Source organism: Bombina bombina, chromosome 1 (assembly GCF_027579735.1).
Source record: "Bombina bombina isolate aBomBom1 chromosome 1, aBomBom1.pri, whole genome shotgun sequence".
Taxonomy (NCBI): Eukaryota; Metazoa; Chordata; class Amphibia; order Anura; family Bombinatoridae; genus Bombina; species Bombina bombina.
This window is the reverse complement of record NC_069499.1, coordinates 151,829,204-151,851,176: the sequence shown is the minus strand read 5'-3', so window position 1 is coordinate 151,851,176 and position 21,973 is coordinate 151,829,204.

Here is a 21,973-nt window from a genome sequence, read left to right as displayed (position 1 = left end):
ATAAACTCTGCATGAATTGATGCACCTTTAACAAATGATCTGAGGATTGATACAATTATATAATCCCTGTAAAGTGTTCATTTTATTGAAATAGTATTGTCTCTGTGCATCCTCTTTTTAAAAATAAAAATCATGTCCCTTTAAGTGATGCTGAGCACAATTGTTAATGAATGGATTTCCATTTCTAAAGCGTTTTTGTCCTTTTTACATGAACAAGGACATCATCTTATTAATAAACAATCTTATTATAATGTTGACAGCACATGTATTTCATTTTCAATTCTATCTTATTGTAAAATTGTAACCAAATCAATCTCTGTGTGTAATGCGCATATTTTAGATGAGGAATATGTTTTTCCAAATATTTGAAAAAAATACTTCTCCTCCCATATATGGCTATAAGTAGGCTGACCATATTTCAACTTGAATAAATGACACGTTTGATCAATACATGTGTCATTATTGTTATTCCAAAACAATCTAAACATATCTTAAAACATCAATGGCATATGTATTTCTCATGTGTATCTTTTAAATGTTAAAGATATACACCATAGCTATAGTTAAAGGGACAGTCAAGTCCGAAAAGATGATTCATGATTTTGTGACATTCCTAGATAGCAATCTAGACACATACTAGTTACTAAAATATAAATACGTTTCTTATTGATATGCCAAGCTGTCAACTGAGTCCTTGTATTGGCTGCGGTTTTTCAGCGATCTCGGATGCGCCATGTTGCTTAAGACGTCACCTGCCAGGCTGTCCAATGATTCCTTGTATTGACTGACGTTTTTATGCGATCAAGGATGCACCTTTTATTGGATGGCGTTTTTACGCGATCAATGATGCGCCTTTTTTTGGTTTGCGTTCTTACGTGATCAAGAATGCGCCTTTTATTGGATTGCGTTCTTACGTGATCAAGGAAGCGCCATGTTAATTAAGACGTCACATGCAAAGGTAAAAAAAAATCTGATTGTATTACGTAGTCCCGCAATATTTGTTTGTGCACGTTAAACACGTTTGTGAATGAGAAGACAAGTTTAAAAACATGGCGAATATGGATTTTTTGCATCATGTTACATTGTTGACCCATAGCTGATAAAGACCACCACATTCTCTTTTGCTGGATGTCTGGTTGAATAAACGAACGAAAGCAAAATGTTTTCATGCATAAGATATTTCGAGGCAAGTGCAAATCTCTATAGTCCATGTTGTTTAATATGTTTGTCAACAATATGTTCCTTTTTATGAAAAATGACTGTTGTGTTTAATGTTAAAGATATCTAATTCATAAATATGCGCTATTGTGTTAGAATAAAGTAATCAATATGCATTTATCTTTATCATATGCTAATTATATGATGCCGACTTCTTCTAAATGTAATTTCGTCGTATATTTTATTAAAGGTTCATTAGACACTCACATTAAAAACCAAAATATTTTATTTGGTCTCTAGTTATATAGTACATTGTTTACCAAATACACGTCTCATTTTGCTTCTGTTCAAATAAAATTGAAGTAATTTTCAGACTCCTCGCCAAGCCTCAAAGTTTCATGTGAGTACCATCTCCAGCTTTCTCCTGTTTGTGTAAAGGGTCTTTTCATATGTTAATGATGGGGTATTGTCTTGTTTTACGGTTGTAATGGGGGTTCATCTATCTTTTCAATAGAGATAACCCGATTTTCTTAGAAAGTGTTTAAAGCTTTTTAATATTTATTTTGATATCAGTATATGTTAATCTTGTTGTTTCTAGTAGTGTCTATTACATGCAGTTCTGTTAAAAAGATAGTATACTGTCCCTTTAATGCAAATGTTGATTTTTGTATCATGTATGAGTTCCACATTCGTTAATCTCCAAATATATTATTGTTAGCATATTTTTTTTCCCCACTCCTAAAAGGACTTTAAACCATATTCATTGTTAAAACAAATGTCTTTCTAAAAAAAAATTAACACAATAATGTCTCTTTAAGAAAATAGACTTTATTTAACACGTCAATATAAATCTGTTTTAAATATTTATTGTTTGAACAAGTACATGTAGATATACCAACAATTTGCAAATATTATATGTTAACATATGTAATTTTGTTAAAGGGACAGTTTAGAAAACAAATAATGTTTTGCATTATTAAAAAAGTCAATTTTGTAATATCAATGATATCAAAGGTTTCTCACCAATTAATCATTTGTCTGTGTTTATTTTAATTTGCTAGCTAAACCTATGAGGTTCGTGTGCTCATTTCTTAGAGCTTGAAGAGTGCATGTAATCATTATGCAATTTGACCACTAGAGGGCATTTGGATAGCATTTGTATATCTAAAACCTTGAGCTCATACAGCATATTTACCATGAATTGATCATTGATGTCTAAAATGTTGTTATGTCAGAACAACAAATAAGTGGTCATTTTTCATAGGCATAGATACAAGGGTAAGCACATAAGTCACACGTATTTCTCCATGTTTTGTTGTTTCCAACTTTATAATGCGTAATACAGTGTTTTCTTTGTAATCAATAATTCTGACTGTCCCTTTAAGCTGTGTTATTGGCATTCAAACAGTAATATGCCATCATGGATAATTGTAATGGTAATTTTGTTTGCGATCACAGAAACCTATCAATATCATGAACAAGGATAGGTATGTGATGTGGTTTTCACACACTTATAACCCACACTCTGCAAACAATCTGCCTCCATGGACCCGGTCCCATAGAAGTAGATTATATACAGAGTGTGGTCCACAAGTGTATGAAAACCACATCATCACATACCTATCCATTACACATTAAATAAAAAAAACATTAAATATGAAAACAAATACTTACTTCCTCTTCCTTCCCCTCTTCCCACGGGGCTGAGGCTCTGGGAGGGTCAACTGCCGACTCCGACGAGTTCTCATTGGAGATGTTGTGGGAAGAGTGGAAGGAAGAGTACTGGGACGACCAAGGTGAGGAGGAGGAGATGGGCCGGCAGGAGGAGATGGGCCGGCAGGAGAAGATGGCCCGGCAGGAGAAGATGGCCCGGCAGGAGAAGATGGCCCAGCAGGAGAAGATGGCCCGGCAGGAGCAGATGGCCCGGCAGAAGAAGATGGCCCGGCAGAAGAAGATGGCCCGGCAGAAGAAGATGGCCCGGCAGAAGAAGATGGCCCGGCAGGAGAAGATGGGCCAGCAGCAGGAGGCCCAGCAGCAGGAGGCCCATGAGCAGGAGGCCCAGGAGCAGGAGGCCCAGGAGCAGGAGGCCCAGGAGCAGGAGGCCCAGCAGATGGCGGCCCAGGAGCAGGAGGCCCAGCAGATGGCGGCCCAGGAGCAGGAGGCCCAGGAGCTGGAGGCCCAGGAGCAGGAGGCCCAGGAGCAAGAGGCAGACCAGCAGATGGCGGACCAGGAGGCAGACCAGCAGGAGGCAGACCAGCATGCGTCTCCCGGAAGAAATTAAACATCTCTTGTTGGAGTCTAAAGGTTCTGTTTTGGGCTTCTTCTATTCAAGTAAGGAGGTGTATGATTTGGGTTTGGCCTTCAATGATTTTGTTTTGTCCTTAAAGAATTCTAGTTCTGCCTTCTATATTTTGTATCCGGGAGTTACGCATCTGGTCAATGTAGTCTAGTAGAACCCGCACCTCCGCTATTTCCTCTTGGTGTGCACGGCGGGGTGCCCGCGCACGGCGGCCTGCTGGTGCACGGCGGCCTGCTGGTCCTTGAGGGGCCTCTGCTTCCGCGGCCTCTTCCTCTGCTTGGGGGGCCTCTTTGTCAAGGGGGGCCTCTTCGTCAAGGGGGGCCTCTTCGTCAAGGGGGGCCTCTTCCCTCCGAGGTGGAGATTCATCCCCACCACTCTCATCCCGGGGAAAAGGAGGAGCCTGTAGTTGCTGTGCTGCCTCCTCCCCAGACTCTGTATATTAGAAAAAGAAAGAAATGTATATATTAGCATATTTCAAAATTTTTGCTTTAAATTACTTAGCTTACAATACAATTACAAATGCAGCCTCATTAATCCAATTTGAAATCCAACAATCAATACGATTTCCGCATTTTCTAAACCGTGTTTGTGATATCTGTGGTCAATCTGAATGTTTTAGCGTTTGTTTTCAGTCTGTTTAAATGCACACCTAACCTATAGCCTAGATACTGATGTAACCACAAAGTAATTGTGAATGCGTGTAAACAACGTAATAGCATTAATCTGATCCTTAAAGGGACATAAAACCCAATGTTTTATCTTTCATGATTTAGAAGCATACAATTATAATCAACTTTCTAATGTACTTTTCTTATCTAATTAGCTTCATTCTCTGGATATTCTTTGCTGAAAAGCATATCTAGATATGCTTAGAAGCTGCTGATTGGTAGCTGAATATAGCTGCCTCCTGTTATTGGTTCACCGTGTGCATGGCTATTTCTTCATTAAAGTATATCTAAAGAATGAATCAAATTAGGTAATATAAGTAAATTGGAATGTTGTTTAAAATTGTATTCTCTACCTTAATCATGAAAGGAAAGGTTTGCGTATAGTGTCCCTTGAAATACATTTGTATGTTAATTTATTCTTAAATGAGCTTACCGTCAGATGAGAATGGCAGGTTCCCGGTATCAATTCTTCCGATACCGACTATATCCACCTCGGAGATGCTGGGACGCAACATTTCCTCCCATCGGCAGTAATCGATTTCCAGTGCAGGGCCGCCACCGGTTCCTGCGGCATGTCAGGCCTCCCGGCTTAACTTTTTCTTAAGATCCATCTTGCAGTCCCGGTAGCGATGTTTAATAGAGTCCATATCTCTGTTCCGGCCACCCACTGCATTGACTGCATTCCTTATCTCATGCCAGAGCTTCCTCTTCTCAGTCGGGGTGGTCTTCTGATGCTGCAGCCTCCTATACCTGGCCATATAGGCTTCTACGAGGGCCTCCTTCTCCTCCATCGAAAACCTCGCCTCCCTAGTCGCCTTGGCCTTCCCCTGTGACGATGCCCTCTGTTTCCCGGACTGTGAAGCCCTACTCTGTCCGCCACTGGGCCCAGCCACTTGTTCATCTTGAACCAAGTGGCTGGGTCCACCCACCGCTTCCACTCCCGCTTCCTGCCCCCCTTCCTGCCCCCCTTCCTGTCCTGTTCCTCTCCCCCTCCCTCTCATCCCCCCTCTACCTCTCCCCTGCCTGCCCTCCATCTCTTCCCTAAACTAAACCCCAAATAAGCAAACAAAAAGTGAGTGTGATCAAATGAAAGGGGGTCAAAATAAAGAACTAAAAAAAACAAAATAAGTGCAGAAAGTGTGAAAGGGATATAAATAAAAGAGGGTAAGGAGTATTTAAATGAACAAAATGAAGAAGAAGACTAAAAGGAGGATATATAAACTAAATGTAACTAGGGGATGGGGATGGTGTGGGGTATGGGATAAGAGTAAATGGGATGAAAGGGAATGGGACTACAGGGAATGGGGTATGGAGTGTAGTATGAGAGGGTATGGGGTATGGAGTGTATGTAGTGTTATTGATAAGTGTATGTATGTATTGAATGTGTTTGCGTGTAAATGTGTTAAGTGTACAGAAGAAGCACTCGCACACTCACCCAAACCAACTGTCGTTCACTAACTCACACTAGCACTAACTCTCTAACTCACACTAGCACTAACTCTCTAACTCACACTAGCACTAACTTTCTAACTCACACTAGCACTAACTCTCTAACTCACACTAGCACTAACTCTCTAACTCACACTACCACTAACTCTCTAACTCACACTAGCACTAACTCTCTAACTCATACTAGCACTAACTCTCTAACTCCCACTACCACTAACTCTCTAACTCCCACTACCACTAACTCTCTAACTCACACTACCACTAACTCTCTAACTCACCATTCACCATTTTGTAAATTTATATGTTTTTTTTCCTCAATTCACTCCAAGACAGACAGCCGTAGGCGCCACCTCTAACCCTCTTTTTTGTTCTGTCTAACATTTCCGGTTGCAAATTTGTGAGATTTTTTGCAAACCTAGAGGTAGGCCAGTCTGTCTCACAAACAGTTTGATACACACCCCCTTTTCGATGTTACAATTCCTGTTGGGGCTGATAAATTTATTTTACCCTTACAGGTGAAGAGAGGTCAGAAATTAAAAACTTCTGAAACACTAATTTGCCTCTCCCATAGAATACAAAATCTGGGTGTCACAGTAACCTACACTCCTATGGTGAATATTGGAAATGCTCCAATACATATTATTGTGCATAACATGACCCCACAGAATATAACATTATCCAAGGGAATTACCATAGGATATGCACTGGAATCAAGTTATTACACTTTTGGATTCCAGAATAATGTAATTGGGCTGATCCCTGAAGGATACTTAACTGACAAACAAATAATAGAACCATCCTTTGCATCTATGCCAGAGGGTCTATTTAATATTCAGTCTATTTATTCCTTCAGCTCAGAGGAAGGCATCTGTAAAATTGAAGAAGCCTCTCTAGTGTTTGATCAGCCAATCAAACAGCAAGATTACCCCCATACCCAGAGTCATGGGAGCAATGTAAATTATAATCAAGGGGATCTCATCTCTAGGTGGGAAGAAGCCTATGAAATAGGACAGCCTGAAATCTTTCCAGGATTTCAGCAAATAGTCGAAGAGCAAATATCCTTAGCTAATGGCTGTTCCAGCGATGATAAACGTCAACAGCTGCGAGAACTCCTGTTGGAGTACAAGGATATTTTTGCTAAGGATTCTTATGACTGTGGTACTACAGACTTGCACATTGCAAGAATACAAACAGATCCCGATGCGCCACCTGTATTTGTCAAACAATACAGACTTCCCTTAGCCTCATATGATTCTCTTGCAGAGATCATAAGGAATTTGGAAGAAAGAGGTATTATACGACAGGTGCACAGCTCTTATAATAATCCTATTCTAGGTGTCCTTAAGCCCAATGGACAATGGCATTTGTGTGCTGATTTAAGACAGCTAAACAAACGAGTGTACATGTCTGGTTGGCCTGTACCATACATTGACCAGTGCCTAGCACAAATGCAGGGATCCAAAATTTTCACTGCCATTGATTGTGCACAGGGATATTGGACCATAAAGGTACATGAAGAGGACAATATAAGCTGGCATTTTCTTTCCAGAAGGTCCAATATGCATTCCAGAGACTTCCATTTGGATACATAAATTCTGGACATGAATTTGCTGTATTCATGCATAAGGCTATGCCTGATGCACTGGAAAGGGGGACCTTATCTTATGTTGATGATGTTTTAATCAAAAGCACAGACTTTGAAAAACACATCGCAGAGCTTAAACACGTCCTCAGCCAACTTAAAAGGGCAGGTGTCAAATTATGCCTACAAAAAGCTCAATGGTGCCGCACTCGTGTAAACTTCTTGGGACATGAAGTTACTTCTGAAGGATTAAATCCCCAGAAGAAAAAGGTGGAAGCTATAGTGAATTCTAAAAAACTTAAAGGAATTGAGATCATTCCTGGGTATGATGAATTATTCTCGCAAATTCATTGATAATGATGCGGAATTAGCTAAACCACTACTACTTCTTCTAAATAAAGATGTGAAATGGCACTGGAGTGAGTCTCAAGAGACAGCCATTAGAGAGCTGAAGAGAAAACTCACTCAAGCACCTTGCCTAGCATACCCTGAGGGAGGTAAACCTTTCTTCTTAGAAACAGGTTACACAGATGTAAGCATGAGTGCTGTTTTATACCAAAAGCAGGATAATTTAAGCAAAGCCAATGCTTATGCAAGCAAAAATCTATCCCCAGTAGAAATAAAATTTAGCGATTGCGAAAAAGCCCTCTTATCTACTGTATGGGCTCTACAAAATTTCCGCAGCTATATTCAGGGCGAGAAAATTATTGTAGAAACAGCCCACCAGCCTTTGCTATATTTGCAAAGTGAGAGAATAAGAGATGGGAATTTGTCAAATAGCCACATAACAGCGTGGACTCTTTCCTTACAAGGCTGGCCATTAGAAATTTGCTACAAGCAGAATAAAAAGAATCCAGTCACACAGGGACTTGCTGAGCTCCACGACTGTACTGCTAGAGATCCTGGGGCAGAATCATCAGAAGATGTTGTACAATGAGGACCATTGTCAAACATTAGCTTGGGTATATGTTGATGGTTGTTCTTACCATGTCACTATTGATAATGAGCGCAGATTAGTCGCTGGCATTGGTATAACTTGGGCAAATGGATTCCCAAATATATCTATAGGTTTCAACATTGGACCAAGATCCAGTCAAGTTGCAGAACTAACTGCTGTTTTTAAAACCATTCAAATGGCTATTGAACATGGTATTCATGAATTTGTGATCATAACTGACTCAAATTATGTGCGTGACAGTTTTGTTGAATACCTGCCAACTTGGAAAAGAAATGGCATGCAGAAAAGCAATAACAAACCAGTCAAGCATGGCAAGCTGTTCTGCGATATTGATAATCTGGTGGTATCCAATGATTTAACCATACACTGGAAAAAGACCAAGGGTCATTCCAGAGTTCTAGGTCCTGATAAGGAAGGCAATGATCTTGCGGATTCATTAGCCAAACAAGGAGCCATAACTGGAGAACTCCTTAATATTGACCACTTAATGGGTTCAATTCAGGTAGAAGCCATTACCAGAAACCAGACCAAACAACAGAGTGAGCCTAACCTGGTACAATGGAGTCAGGATTCTCCTAGTGAGGACCTGATCACTAGTCAAAAAAGAAGACCCCATTGTAGGCATCTTCTATAAACACATAGAAGATCCTGAAAGCAACCCCATCTCAAAAGATGATTGTATTGGCAAAGAAGATCTTAGAATCTTAATAAAATCTAAAACACAATTCAAGTTACAGGATGGTTTGTTAATTAGAACCTCCAAAACTGGCATTCAGCAATGGGTAGTACACACCAAGTTCAGAGGTCTAATGCTTCAACATGCCCATGATGCTCCCACATCTGGTCATCGTGGTGCCAAACTCACATACGAAATATTGCGTGACTATGCTTTTTGGCCACACATGTTGAAAGATGTTCAAACCTACTGTCAAGGTTGTTTAATCTGTCCACAGTTCCAACCCACGGCACCAACGCATAGAGCGCCATTGCAGAAAAGGGGGATGGTAATGCCATGGTCAGATATACAAATTGATTTTATTGGTCCAGTAACAAGGTCATCAAGAGGTAACAAATACATGTTAACAGTGACATGCCTGTTCACTAAATGGGTAGAGTGCATTAGTGCACCTAACAATAGTTCTGAAACATGTGCAGCATTGCTCATCAACCATATATTTTCCAAATTTGGTTTGCCCCAAAGAATCGAGTCAGATTGGGGGACCCACTTCAGTAGCAAAGTGATGACCAAAATGTGGAAGATACTAGGGGTTAAAAGAAAGCTCCATATTGCTTATAGAGCTGCCTCAAGTGGTGGTGTAGAGCGTTACAACCAGTCCATTGTTAAAATCCTCAAAAAGTTTGTGAGTGAAATGGGTAAAGACTGGGATGTAAAACTACCTCTAGTCTTAATGGCATTAAGAGCAAATCCAAGTAGTGCGACCAAGATGTCACCTTTTGAACTGATGACTGGTAGAAGAATGGTTCTACCTCAGCATCTGCTGTACCGTACATCAGACCAAAACTTGATAAACGCTGCCAATACACATCAATATGTGGAGAACCTAAGAAAGCACCTGCAATATGCCTTTGCATTTGCTCAAAGGAATTTAGAAAGAACCGCAACTGCCACTAAAACCTATTATGATTTCAAAACGTCCAAAAAGGAATATGAAATAAATGATAAAGTTTATCTTTATAACTTTGGAAGAGATCGGGTTAGGGAGAAGAAATTTCTTCCCTCATGGAAAGGTCCTTTTGTCATTACTGACAAAATATCTCCAGTGGCCTATAAGATATGGATCCCCAAAAATGAAAGTTTCATAGATAAATGGGTCCATATCAATCAATTGCAGGCATGTCATCCCAGATCCCAACTACAAGTCATAGAGGGAGAATGAAGTGTCATATCCCCAAATGAACTAAAGACATACTGTAGTTTAAAGATGCCTAACTGATAAACATGAAGGCTAAAAATAACAAACTTTCTACATAAGAGACTGTCTATGATGTATATGGCCAACATCCTCACCGAGTACCACTGACTTTGATCCAATTCAAACACATGTTTCCTACATATATTTGAATTTGAAAGGGGGAATTATGTCAGGGTACAGGTCAATGACATACTAATATATATACATAAATGAAAATAATATGAAAAGGATGTGTGTATATATAAAGCTGTCTATTTTATCAGATGTGCTGTAGAATAGAAATTCTGATGTCAGGATTTAACTCAAAACCCCCTACAAGTTGATTTTGGCTAGGTGAATGCACGTTTATCAGGATTGAAAATCAGCATAGCTTTTGAAGCACAACCTCCTGCTGTGTAAGCACACAAACAATTTTTTCTAAAGGAACTATAACTCAGTGACCCTATTCATTTGACTATATATGCAGAGTTTTATAACTCCAAGACATTTGGTGATGAGAGAAAAGAATGTGCTCGGGAGCCCTCTGGAGTTTGTCACCTAAATCTTTGTGGATTCAAAGTAAGACATGTGCTGCAGACACACAGCTGGGGGGAAGGTGACTCAAATAGAATTAAATACATTTTGCAAAGGGAACAATGCCAGTTTTCCCATGTATGTTTAAAATAATTCAAATAAACCATATAGGTATATATAACATGCTTTCCTGTTTTCCAGGTGGAACTAAGAGATGATACACACATGACGATACATGGGATGAAATATGTCATATCATATGAATGTGAAATAAAAGTTTATAAAGTTTTAAATGGACGGTTTACTCAAATATTTTCTCCCCTTTAATTTGTTCCCAATGATCCACTTTACCTGCTGGAGTGTATTAAATTGTTTACAAGTAGCTCCTTTACCCTTATATTGGCATTTGAAATGGTTAATTTAGCATGTGGTATCCCCACCTATTCTGAAAGTTTGTGGCCGCGCGTACCAGCTATAGATAAGCTTTGTAAACACAGCCAGCAGAAGAAATTACACTCCCAGTGTGATAAAGAAGAGATAAGGTAATAAAATGTTGATTTTCCATTGTTCTCTCAAAGTATTGGTGATGGTTTTAAGGACAGATATAAGATAAAGAAGCAGGTATATGTGCACAATGTGATACAGTAATGAGATCTGATTATACCTACAAGCTCAACCTATTTTATTAGGCTGTGGCTTCAAAACACAAAATCAGAGCTTTAATACACAGAAATAAACCTTAAAAAGCTAATTTTTATAATTTTTTTACTCTGCAGTTGGTAAAAGAAGCAATTGTAAACACATTAAGGGAAAAACTATTTTACAGTATACTGTCCCTTTAAATACATCCCTTGAAATATAGTGAGATGGATATATGGAAGTTACTTTAATGTGATATGACTATGAAATATTGACATCTGATATTGAAATAAAAAATTTCTGTTAGGCTAAATAAAATATAAATGTTAACAAAAGAAATTTACTAATGCAGTAAAATATAATATGGTTAATACGAAAAATTGAATAGTTAGCAATATAAATTATTCAATATAAATAATGTTAGACACATGTTTCATATCAAAATGACCAGAGAGGTAATGTGATCTTACCCGTCTGTGATTGGTATTGCGAACTTATTAATATGAAGAAAATTATGGTAGTTATTACATATTTTAAAGAAATAATCCCAAATGTTTAGAAATGGCTAGGTGTATTTGTTTTATGTGTCATGTGGCCCCCCGATGGACAGATACAGGTATTGCAGCCAGGAGACGATTGTTTGTTGCAAGGATGCATCTCCTTAGTAATGCACACTCACAAGGTGAACCAATAGCAGGGACAAGGTTTCGAAGGGCCGCCCATATTCCACACCTATGATTACACAATAAAGTTGTATGCAGGAGAGGGAAAAGGACACTGGCTGCTGAGTTTGTAACTGACTGAAACTGTTTGCGTGGGACACAGTCAAACTATAAAACAAAGTGGGCCATACTTCTCCTTTTCCATTGCAATTACACTTATTTTATATGAGGTGGGACAAGTCTTGAAGCTGAATATCATTTTGGTAATGTATTAAGAGATTGCTATAGCAATTAAATTTAAGAGCACTCAGTATTTTAACTGTGCTCATAATCTTATATAAGGCTAAGTTTGTATCTTGCATGCTAAATAATTCATCTGTGTAAAATATAGGATATATATATATAGTTATCTTAGAATTGGTCTTAATTATAAGCAATTAAAAATTGTTCCAATCTTTTTAAGCACTGTTTAGAATCGTGCCAGTCTGAATGTTTCGTGGTTTATATTTAGCCTCATTGTGGGGTAGTTATCAAGCCATCAACCTCAAATATGCTGGAATTCCGCAGCGTATTTGTGGCGAGGCTGATTCGCCTTAGTTATCAATGGCTAGACACCGGCAAAAGTAGAATTTTGTGACGTAAACTTCGATCCGCCAGACTCAGTCCGACACAGATAGATTCTTACGTCACTCCAGATGTTCCGCACACAAGTGCGGCACAATCTGACTACTTTTGGTAGTTATCAAAAAACTAGCAGGTACGCTTGGCACTTTTCCGGCCCAGCGTACCTGGTTTTCAATCCGCCGCCCTGGAGGCGGCGGATCCCATAGGAATCAATGGGAGTCAGACCATAGCGAAAGTACAAGTTCGCTGCTGCCAGACATCCCATTGATTCCTATGGGAGCTGTCTACACCTAACACCCTAACATGTACCCCGAGTCTAAACACCCCTAATCTGTCCCAGCCTACACCGCCGCAACTAAATAAAGTTATTACCCCCTAAACCGCCGCTCCCGGAGCTTACCGCAAGCTACTCTATACATATTAACCCCTAAACCGCCGCTCCCTGACCCCGCCACAACCATAATAAATGTATTAACCCCTAAACCGCTGCTCCCGGACACCGCTGCAACCTACATTATACCTAGTAAGCCCTATCCTACCTCCCCTATACCGCCGCCCTCTATAATAAAGTTATTAACCCCTATCCTGCTGATCCCGCACCTCACTGCAACTAAATAAATAGTTTAACCCCTAAACCGCCGCTCCCGGACCCTGCCGCAACCTATATTAAATTTATTAACCCCTAATCTGCCCCCCCTACACCGTCGCCACCTATAATACATTTATTAACCCCTATCCTGCCCCCCACTACACCGCCGCCACTGTAATAAATTTATTAACCCCTAAACCTAAGTCTAACACTAACCCTAACACCCCCCTAACTTAAATATTAATTAAATAAATCTAAATAATATTTCTATTATTAACTAAATTAATCCTATTTAAAACTAAATACTTACCTTTAAAATAAACCCTAATATAGCTACAATATAAATAATAATTTTATTGTAGCTATTTTAGGATTTATTTTTATTTTATAGGTAACTTTCAATTTATTTTAACTAGGTAGAATAGCTATTAAATAGTTATTAACTATTTAATAGCTACCTAGCTAAAATAAAGAGAAATTTACCTGTAAAATAAAAACTAACCTAAGTTACAATTACACCTAACACTACACTATACTTAAATAAATTATTCCTATTTAAAACTAAATACTTACCTGTAAAATAAACCCTAAGATAGCTACAATGTAATTAATAATTACATTGTAGCTATTTTAGGATTTATTTTTATTTTACAGGTAACTTTGCATTTATTTTTTAGCTAGTTAGAATAGTTATTAAATAGTTATTAACTATTTAATAACTACCTAGCTAAAAGAAATACAAAATTACCTGTAAAATAAATCCTAACCTAAGTTACAATTAAACCTAACACTACACTATCATTAAATAAATTAAATAAATGAAATACAAATAACTACAATTAAATACAATTACATAAACTGACTAAAGTACAAAAAATAAAAAAAGCTAAGTTACAAAAAATAAAAAAATAGGTTACAAACATTTAAAAAATATTACAAAATTTTAAGATAATTACACCTAATCTAAGCCCCCAATAAAATAACAAAGCCCCCCAAAATAAAAAAATGCCCTACCCTATTCTACATTAAAAAAGTTCAAAGCTTTTTTACCTTACCAGCCCTTAAAAGGGCCTTTTGTGGGGCATGCCCCAAAGAAAACTGCTCTTTTGCCTGTAAAAGAAAAATACAACCCCCCCCAACATTAAAACCCACCACCCACATACCCCTAATCTAACCCAAACCCCCCTTAAAATAACCTAACACTAATCCCCTGAAGATCATCCTACCTTTAGTCGAGCCACCGATGGAACTGAAGAGGAGATCCGGAGCGGCAGAAGTGATCCTCCAAGGGGCGCTGAAGAAATCTTCCATCCGATGAAGTGATCCTCCAGGTGGCGCTGAAGAAGTCTTCCATCCGGGCAATGTCATCTTCCAAGCGGCGCTGAAGAAGTCTTCGATCCGGGCGATGTCATCTTCCAAGCGGGGTCTTCAATCTTCAATCTTCATCCCGCCGACGCGGAACATCCTTCTTTCCCGACGGACTACCGACAAATGAAAGCTCCTTTAAGGGACGTCATCCAAGATGGCGTCCCTTCAATTCCGATTGGCTGATAGGATTCTATCAGCCAATCGGAATTAAGGTAGGAAAAATCTGATTGGCTGATTGAATCAGCCAATCAGATTGAGCTCGCATTCTATTCGCTGATCGGATCAGCCAATAGAATGCGAGCTCAATCTGATTGGCTGATTGGATCAGCCAATCGGATTGAACTTCAATCTGATTGGCTGATTCAATCAGCCAATCAGATTTTTCCTACCTTAATTCCGATTGGTTGATAGAATCCTATCAGCCAATTGGAATTGAAGGGACGCCATCTTGGATGACGTCCCTTAAAGGAGCCTTCATTCGTCGGTAGTCCGTCGGGAAAGAAGGATGTTCCGCATCGGCGGGATGAAGATTGAAGATTGAAGACCCCGCTTGGAAGATGACATCGCCCGGATAGAAGACTTCTTCAGCGCCGCTTGGAAGATGACATCGCCCGGATGGAAGACTTCTTCAGCGCCGCCTGGAGGATCACTTCATCGGATGGAAGATTTCTTCAGCGCCCCTTGGAGGATCACTTCTGCCGCTCCGGATCTCCTCTTCAGTTCCATCGGTGGCTCGACTAAAGGTAGGATGATCTTCAGGGGATTAGTGTTAGGTTATTTTAAGGGGGGTTTGGGTTAGATTAGGGGTATGTGGGTGGTGGGTTTTAATGTTGGGGTGGTTGTATTTTTCTTTTACAGGCAAAAGAGCAGTTTTCCTTGGGGCATGCCCCACAAAAGGCCCTTTTAAGGGCTGGTAAGGTAAAAGAGCTTTGAACTTTTTTAATGTAGAATAGAGTAGGGAATTTTTTTATTTTGGGGGGCTTTGTTATTTTATTAGGGGGCTTAGATTAGGTGTAATTAGCTTAAAATTGTTGTAATATTTTTTAAATGTTTGTAACCTATTTTTTTATTTTTTGTAACTTAGCTTTTTTTATTTTTTGTACTTTAGTTAGTTTATGTAATTGTATTTAATTGTAGTTATTTGTATTTAATTTATTTAATTTATTTAATGATAGTGTAGTGTTAGGTTTAATTGTAACTTAGGTTAGGATTTATTTTACAGGTAATTTTGTATTTCTTTTAGCTAGGTAGTTATTAAATAGTTAATAACTATTTAATAACTATTCTAACTAGCTACAAAATAAATACAAAGTTACCTGTAAAATAAAAATAAATCCTAAAATAGCTACAATGTAATTATTAATTACATTGTAGCTATCTTAGGGTTTATTTTACAGGTAAGTATTTAGTTTTAAATAGGAATAATTTATTTAAGTATAGTGTAGTGTTAGGTGTAATTATAACTTAGGTTAGTTTTTATTTTACAGGTAAATTTCTCTTTATTTTAGCTAGGTAGCTATTAAATAGTTAATAACTATTTAATAGCTATTGTACCTAGTTAAAATAAATTGAAAGTTACCTATAAAATAAAAATAAATCCTATGATAGCTACAACATAATTATTTTTTATATTGTAGCTATATTAGGGTTTATTTTAAAGGTAAGTATTTAGTTTTAAATAGGATTAATTTAGTTAATAATAGAAATATTATTTAGATTTATTTAATTAATATTTAAGTTAGGGGGGTGTTAGGGTTAGTGTTATACTTAGGTTTAGGGGTTTATAAATTTATTACAGTGGCGGCGGTGTAGTGGGGGGCAGGATAGGGGTTAATAAATGTATTATAGGTGGCGACGGTGTAGGGGGGCAGATTAGGGGTTATTAAATTTAATATAGGTTGCGGCAGGGTCCTGGAGCAGCGGTTTAGGGGTTAAACTATTTATTTAGTTGCGGCGAGGTGCGGGATCAGCAGGATAGGGGTTAATAACTTTATTATAGATCGCGGCGGTATAGGGGGGGCAGCATAGGGGTTACTAGGTATAATGTAGGTTGCGGCTGTCTCTGGGAGCGGCGGTTTAGGGATTAATACATTTATAAGAGTTGTGGCGGGGTCTAGGAGCAGCGGTTTAGGGGTTAATACATTTATAAGAGTTGTGGCGGGGTCTAGGAGCGGCGGTTTAGGGGTTAGTAACTTTATTGAGTTGCGGGGGGCTCCGGGGGCACCGGTATAGGGGGTAGAACAGTGTAGTTAGTGTGGGTACTTAGTGACAGGCTAGCAAGAAAGCTGTAAAAAAGCTGAAGAGCAGCGAGATCGTATGAGTGATAACTCTCACAGTCTGCTGCTCATCGCCCCGTACTTGGTGCGCAGCTTTTTGACAGATTTATTGATAACTTAGGCAAATTTTTTCAGGTCCGCGGCGGCGATGGTAGGCAAGCTTAGGCGGGCGTATTGGGCCAGCGAAGGCAGGAAAGTTGACACGTTGATAACTATCCCCCATTGTGTTAACTGAATGAAATTCAATTGTGAGTAAGGCTGATTTTTAAAGATAAATTTGCATGAGCTTTGCATAGCATATTTTAAATAGTTTTTGTTTTAACGCATATAATATTGACTCCTATTTTGACCTTTACAATTATATATATATCAAATGTGTTCATAGTTATTTACTAATAATAAAGAATTCAGATATTTAGATTAATTTTGTTGTCTTAGTAGAAGTATATTGATTGTGGGTTCAGTCTAAAGAAAGATTGTTAAATATATTCCCTGCCATATACTCACACATTGTTTGGAGAATACTGCTAAGATTCTTATAAATATACTGACACTAGCATGGATAGTGTTACAGGTGTAATATCCTTTAATATTACATTTCTGTCCTGTTCGAGGATGTGTTAAGGATGACCCTTTTATCATGCTGTTAGAGCAATTAAAACAAGGGAAGCAGCCCATGTTCTTTTTACCAATAAATGTTTGTTTGGGAATTTTCTTTGACCCAATATCTGCTCTGATAAGCAAATCTTTCAGTCTATTTGCCCTTCTATAGGCTAGCCCCATTTCTTCCATGTTTGCTATTTTGCAACTATGTGACTATATGTATAAATTATATTTTTAAATTGATGACTAGAGGGCATAGCCACATAACTTTGTATAGTATTGTGTTTACCTTCTAACACAGGTGTACTAATTTGTGTGGGAGAGATTTAGGGTATTTAAGGTGAGCTCTGAGTATAATGTTTGTACAACATGATTAAGGGGTAACACCCGAAACGTTGTTGTATTTTTCTTGTCTGAAGGAGATGTTCTAATAAATCTTTGATATTGGAGCCTATTTGGTGTGCTGTCATCATCACTGTTTTTTACTATCCAAGAGATTGTCACTTAGGCCTACCAGTATATGATTGTACTCTTTTTTAAAATGTAGAACCTACCAAACAAACCTCAAATAAGACAAGGACACGCAGAACCCCCCCCCCCCCACACACACACAGTCATTTTATTTAATAACAAAAAATAACAACCAACACTATAAATCTATTGTAAAAATTTTAATCAAAGCAAATAAAAAACCATAAAGAGGTCATTGGCCCTTGCTTTTATGACCTTAATAGTTGATTAACATTCATGTTCCTCCTCTAACAGGGACACAATCATTCTAGGAGACTTGAATCTTCCAACCAACAGGAAAAGACACCTCTAGACCAAAACCTAAAGTGCATTGCCTCACCATCAGAACAAATAACCAAGTCTTTCTAGGGTGACTATGAGCAACCTTAAAGGGACAGTGCTCTGTAAAATTGGTTTCTCCTTAATGTGTTTCCAATTACTTGTTAAACCAGCTGCAGAATTTAAATTGTATGGGGAATTGTTCCTTTAGGTATATTTATGTATATGAAATAACAGTTTCTGCAAACACAACCCAATGGAGTGGGGTGATATTGTAGAGAGATAATGCATCATTATGTTATCTAAATATATACACAAAGTCCTCCTTCTCTTCTTTATTACTGTGAACTCAAAGGCCAGTACTTAGAGAGAACAATGGAAAATTAACATTTTAGTATCTCTCTGTCACAGACCCCCACTGGGAGTATTATTTTATCTAAACCATCATGTTTACATGGTTGTTATATAACAGGAGCTTAAGTTCACAAATGTTTAGTATAAGTGGGGGGACAATAGGCAAAATCAGCTATTTTAAATTAGAACATAAAACTGGAGGAAATACTTGGAAACAATTTAATACACTGCAGTAGGTACAATGGATAAATGTGAGCACATTAAAAGGAAGAAAATATTAGAGTACACTGTCCCTTTAAGGAGTCCAATAAATCCATAGCTATCAACTGCATTGAACTAAAAAGAAAAAAAACAAGGATGGGAGAAAAAGTACAGCAGCACAAGTAGTCAGAGACAGACAGTTAGAAGTGTACTGCAACCTCATACCCTGTTCAAGTGACAGTCGTATTTTGCATTACATTCCTTTCATTCAAAGAAGCATTCCTTTATAGACAGGTATATAGAAAGAATTGCCTATATTTGTGCCAAGTAAGAGCTACTATCAAGCAGTGACCAAGTGCGCATGTGCACGAAATGCGTCTGCTCTGTGCACCTGCAGCATTACCTGGATTTTATAATTGTCCATTGTAGGACTACATTTTTGTTTTTTAAATGACCCAATAAACTTTCATTTTTATACGTTGGCTACAGCACGCTTTTTTCTACCTTTGGATCTTTTTTTTTTTTTTTTTTAAGAGCTACTATCCTTGGATAATTAAGGGCAATGATGATTGATTTTTAAGCTGGAAGAATGTCCCATATAAATACATTATAATGTATATATATATATATATATATATATATATATATATATATATATATATATATATATATATATATATATATATATATATATATATATATATATATATATATGAACCCAGCACTCACTCTTCATCAGGGAGAAACCTTTCCTCAGATAAATAAAATGTATTATTATTATTTTTGTAAACATATATGAAGCTGGGACTGTGCCTTTTCTCTCCCCTGATTAATCTACTATGTTGAAGATCTGCTTTAAAACCAATCTGTCAACACAAATAACTAGGACTCCACTTTCTGCTGCAGAGTTGGCAAGAAGTATAATGCAAATAATGCAGTCGCTTATGCTGAAACATCTATAGGTAAAAGTCAAGCCATGCTGAACAAAACTTATGCCTTCTGATAAGTTTAGAACTGTAACATGTTAATCTGTGAATTTGAATCTGCCTCCTCTATGGATATTTCTGTGCCTAGTCTCCAGCGGAATTCCTGTATATTAAATTTTGTGGCAGTTTCATCAGATTTTTCTTTGAGGTTTTGACTCTGCTAAAGTACCTAGCACAGAATCATTGCCTTACTGGCTGGCTGAGGGGAGTGCCACATATGATATGATGTTGGGTGATGGTTCACTGTGCAGAATTAAAGTAGTAAAGCAGAGTACAGTCCAGAGTAGCAGGTTAGGTACTTGCCAGGGTACCAGGAACCAGACAGAGTCGTAAAATGCTAAATTAATCACACCTTTACTAAAAAATAACAAAACAATAATAAGTCAAAAAGCTAAAAATTACAAGCCAGGAGTCAAAGTCAGAGTAGATAGTAAGACAAGTCAAGAACCAAAGTGAGTAGTCAGAAGAGCCAGGGTCAGGAATATGAAGATCAGCAAAGTCAGGAACAAGCCAGGGATCAGGAACCAGAAGGGACGTCAAACAAGCCAGGTATACACAGAGACAGGAACACAGGTGCTCACAGAAAGATCAGAGACAATGCAAGGGCAATGGCAAACATGGCTGAGGCAATAAAATAGGGAGTGATGACATCTTCATCCTGGGACTGCAACCTGTCTCTCTCTGATGATGTTCTCCAGTTTGGCCATAAGAGGGACCCTGGGAGTAGTGAGCAGCATTACACACTTTGCTTACAAGCAAGGAGAACAGATGAATCAAAATGCCAGCCAAGATAAAAAGCAGCAAATAACATAGAAAGCAGGGGAAAACCCTGACAGTAATACAATGAAGATCAATACACACAAGCTAAGATACAAAGGGAGCAGGAGAAAACAAAGTCCAATTATACTGCTCAACAAGGTAAATGTATTAGGCTTGTTTGTAAAAGTAAAAGAAAAAGAGAACCAATCTGGTTTTCAAGAGAAGTAGCACATGCAGTCAAGACAAAAAAGACAGTCTATAAAAAATTCAAACTCACTGGCTCAGAAGAGGATAAAGAAAAATGGAGAACCCATCAAAAGATGGCAAAGCAGTTAATCAGAAAGGCTAAAGCTGATGCAGAAGAGAAAATAGCACAATCTGTAAAAAACGGTGACAAAACCTTCTTTAGATATATCAGTGAAAAGAGAAAAACTAACAGAGGGATAGTTAGACTCAAGAATGAGGATAGAGTAGTGGAAGAATATAAACAAATAGCAAACTGTTTAAATGATTACTTTTGTTCAGTCTTTACAACAGATGGTAAAGATAGTGAGATTATATTAAGGGATGTTACTGTAAATAATAATGTGAGTAGTACTTTTCTTTTTACAAAGGAAGAGGTTTCAAAGGCTTTATCAAAAATAAAAGTTAATAAGTCTGTGGGTCCAGATAATATTCATCCAAGGGTTCTAAGAGAACTTCAATCCGTAATAGCTACTCCATTAGCTGATTTATTTAATCAGTCACTTCTAACAGGAGTTGTTCCAAAAGACTGGAAAATTGCCAATGTAGTCCATCTTCATAAAAAGGGTAGTAGGGAAGATTCTGCTAACTATAGGCCAGTCAGTTTGACCTCAATTGCAGGGAAATTAATGGAAACTATTTTAAAGGAAAGACTTGTATCTTTCATTCAGACAAACAACTTAGAAGACAAAGGACGGCATGCTTTCACTGCTGGAAGATCATGCCTGACTAATCTAATTGATTTCTTTGACCATGTAACTAACATAATAGACCAGGGAGGAGCCGTCGATTTTGCATATCTAGACTTTAGCAAAGCATTTGACACCGTCCCACACAACAAACTTATTCACAAAATGTATTGCCTTGGAATAGATGCTAAGATTGTTAAGTGGGTAGAATGCTGGCTTAAAGATAGACAACAGAGGGTTTCAATTAATGGAGTACATTCAAATGAGGCATCAGTTACTAGTGGTGTTCCCCAAGGGTCAGTTCTTGGGCCTGTTTTGTTTAACATGTTCATAAGTGATATTGGAAGTGGGCTTAAGGGGAAGGTTTGCTTGTTTGCTGATGATACAAAAAATTGTAACAGGGTAGATGTTCCAGGAGGAGCTGATCAAATGAACTGTGATATTAATAAACTAGAGGACTGGTCAAATAAATGGGATCTGAAATTTAATATTACCAAGAGCAAAATTATGCATATAGGATCCAAAAACCCAAAGGCCAATTATAGTCTGAATGGTACATTACTGACTGCAATTATAGAAGAAAGGGATTTGGGAATTATTATTTCAGATGATTTAAAATTTGGTACACAA